This window comes from Otolemur garnettii, unplaced genomic scaffold (genome assembly GCF_000181295.1).
Source record: "Otolemur garnettii isolate 467f Iridium unplaced genomic scaffold, OtoGar3 scaffold00016, whole genome shotgun sequence".
NCBI lineage: Eukaryota > Metazoa > Chordata > Mammalia > Primates > Galagidae > Otolemur > Otolemur garnettii.
In genome coordinates, this window is record NW_003852411.1 from 29,295,644 (window position 1) to 29,299,508 (window position 3,865).

Genomic DNA, 3,865 nt, shown 5'->3' on the forward strand with positions numbered 1-3,865 from the left:
GATGGTGGATGCAGTAGCTGAGGGACCCCCAGAATATAGCAGCCTGCTGGCCCGCCACCACCAGTGAGGTCCTCGGTCTCATGTAGCTCTCCTGGCTCACGTAGGGCAGTCTGAGACCTGGGTCTTTGAACATGTCCACGGTATGTGCCTCTCTGAACCCATTTCTTTGTAAGAGGGAATGGTGCCACCTACTCAGGGTCTTTGGGGAATGTGAAATACCGTCTGGCACATGGTAAGCTCTTGGTTTAGAGAGGCCACCATCCATATTACTGTCAGTGACTCGATGGCTTCATCTGGTACACAACGGAAGCAGTTCTCATTATATGCAAAGGATCTAGCGAAATGGAATCTGTAGGCACTTAACAAAGGATGCAAGGAATTCCTTTACACTTAGGTGGAAGGAATGCCATGGACAGTGTATTTTGATTTCTGAAAGGTGGTTGATCAATGTCTCCTGAAAAATGCTTGTAGACATGATGAGGACATGTGGTCTGGGCACTAACACCTCTGACTTCCAGAACAGTCACACCCCCGAAGTGTTAAAACCAACAAGGAGAGGCATTTTCTATTGTGGGTACAGGGCTACAGCATCTGGCCCTGTCTGAATGAACACAGCTTTTTAAAATTCATGATTTGAATTAAGATGGCAACTAGGCTTATTGAATTTGGAAATTGCACCAAACTGGGACAAGAGCAAAACCAGCAAGATTTCAACAGGATGAAAAAACGGGCCAAAATCATCATGGTATTATAGTAAAAACGTAAAAGCCTGTACTTGGGTTAAAAAGAAAAACAAAGCTGGAAAGTACAGGATAGAGGTAACCAGCATAAAATTCATTTTAAAATAAAGAATAAAACTACATTTAAAAAATAAATCAGTGTGAATCATTGGTATAATGTAGCTGCCAAAAAACTAAAGCAATCTTGGGCTTCATTAATAAAGGAACAGTGCCCAGAAAAAGAGAAGAAATGGTTTCAATATGCTCTAACATCTACTCAAACTAGGGCCATTCTAGAAAGAAAATAACCAATATAATTAATGGAGGGTCTGGAAGGCCATGTGGTCTGAGAAACAGGTGAATAAAAAGGAGATGAAATATGAAGAACACAGGCACAGTTAGCTTGAGAAAGGGGAGATTTAGAAGGCACCTGCTTTCTATCTTTAAGTGAGAGGAAAGAAATGCGCTCTTGTAGGAAAGGTCTTACCAGGTATGAGAATTAAGTTTGTGAACTTGCCACCGTGCACTTATGTTGGTGTACTGTACAAGCAGCTCAAGGTTTCATAGCCTTGATATATCTCATAGCTGTGTGCATGTCAGTGTGTGGTGGCGTCTCAAGTGGAGTTCATTATTGTTATATGTTTTTGTGTCCTGTCACAAGAGTGTCAGAGCTTGAATTAGAGCAAAGAACAACTATGAAATTTCTTGTGAAACTTGGCAAGAGCGGAAGTGAAATCAGGGACGTGTCAGTCCAAGTTTATGGGGATAATACCATGAAGAAAACAGCAGTGTAAAATGAATTAAAATGTTTTCCTGAGAGCAGAGAAAGTGTCACTGATTCGCTGATGAAGGGATGGGATGCCAGTAATGAGCGGAACTGACAAAAATATTGCAAAAATCCATTGACTTGTGAATCGAAATTGTTGGCTGATAGCACAAAGCATAGCAGACCAAGTAAACGTTGATAGAGAAATAGGAAAATCTTAACGGGAAATATCGACACAAGAAAGGTGTGTGCAAAAATAGTCCCGAAGGAGCTCACTGATGAACAAAAGCAAAGGAGGGTTAAAGTTTGCCAAAACCTTTTGGAGAGGCGAGATGTTTTGGGCCATGTTATCACTGGTGATGAAACATGGGTGTACCACTACGACCCAGAACCAAAGTGTCAAAGTGCACAAGGGGAGTCAGCCAGTTCCCCATGACCAAAAAAGTCCTATCAGTCCAAATCAAGAGTCAAAACAATGCTGTTAATCTTTTTTGATATCAGAGAGATTGCTTATTATGAATTTGTGCCAACTGGACAGTTAACCAAGTTTACTGTTTGGAAGTACTGAAAAGGATGTGTAGAAAAGTTACACGAAAACAACCTCAACTTCTCACCAACAACTCATGGCATTTGCATCATGACAATGCACCAGCTCACATAGCACTGTCGGTGAGTTTTTAGCCAGTAAACCAGTAACTGTATTGGAACACCCTCCCTACTCACCTGATCTGGCCCCCAATCACTTTTTTCTTTACTCAAAGATGAAGGCTTTATTGACAAGAAGACATTTAGATGACAGGTCATCAAGGGTAATACAATGACAGCTCTGATAACTATTGCAGAAAAAGAGCTCCAAATTGTTTTGAAGGGTGGGCTAGAGCTGGTGTCAGTGCATAAAGGGAGTACTTGGAAGGTCACCATGGTGATATTCAGCAATGAGGTAGGTAGCACTTTTTCTAGGATGAGCTTGTGAGTTGTCAGACCTTGTAGACATATTGTGTGCAGGACCACCAGCCTGAACCTTAAGAGGAGACCTTAAAAGTGGACTTTATAAAGAGATATAGTTTAGTTCAATAGGAGAAAAGACTTATGCTTATGGTCTCCTATACTCAAGGAACTTTGATTGTGTGTCTTTGACTACAAAGACAAACTGTGGGAGAAGGTTGGCACCAGAAAGCGCCTCTCTCCTATTTGTTTCTTTCATCAGGAAGCCAAGTATCTTTTCCAGAAACTCCCAGCAGACTTCTTTTATTCTATTGGCTGGCCTGAGTCATATGACTACCGTTGGCCATAAGGGAGACTAGGAAATCAAATATCTGGCAAAGGAGTAGCTGAGACTTGCTAATCAATTCTGAGTAGGTCAAAAAGTCAATACCCTGAGAATAATGGAGTAGAAATAAAAAGAGCTTGGGTCCTTGATGGCATTACTGAGCTGCTGAATCAAATTTCAAATGGCTAACTTTGTCTTCATAGAATGGGATAATAAATGCATATTTGATTAATCCATTGCTAGGAGGATTTTCTGTTACTTACAGTTCACTGTACCCTAGTGGATACAAAATCAGTATTTATGAAGGGAATTGGGAGCACATCCAATTGGACTATTTGTAGTTCCCATTCATTAGACCAATGTTTAGTAGGCACTGGTACATCTCTGAGGATGTAATGGTAAAAATAAAACCAGACACGAAGTCCTGCCCTCTTGGGGTTTACAGACTAGTGGGGAAGACAGGGAACAACTCCCGAAGGAGGCTAAATAGCTAACTCTCATAATTCTGGGAAGAAGACGTACATGGTGCCACGGATTACACCCTGGGGGTGGAGTCAGGGAAGGCTTCCTTGAGAAGTAAGCACCTGTCTGAAATCTGGAAATGTGAACGAGCATACTCAGGCTGATCTTTCTGGCCAGAATGGCCTCTTTCTCACCTACCTCTTGTTGCCTTACCTGCCACCTTGCTGAAACCTCCCCCATCATCCCTGTCATCCTCAGTCGATGCTGAAGGACTATGTGATCTGTCCAGAACTGTGCACTAGAAGTGACCTATTCCTTCCTTGAGCCCCACCTGGCTGGCTCTTACTCTGCCTTTGAGGGATCTTCCAGCTTCTCTTCACATCCACCCCACTCCTTCTGCAAGCTATAGGCTCTCCGGTCTTCCCATGAGATGTCTAGCAGCCTGGCTTGTCACCCTGCACTTAGTCAACACGCAATAGTTGAATTTTAAAACTACATTTTATTTTTTAGACAGGGTCTCTCTCTGTCATCCTAGATAGAATGCCATGGCATCATAGCTCACAAGAACTTCAAACTCCTGGGTTTGAATCATCCTCCTTGCTTCACCCTCCGGAATAGCTGGGACTACGGGTGCCAGCCACAACACCC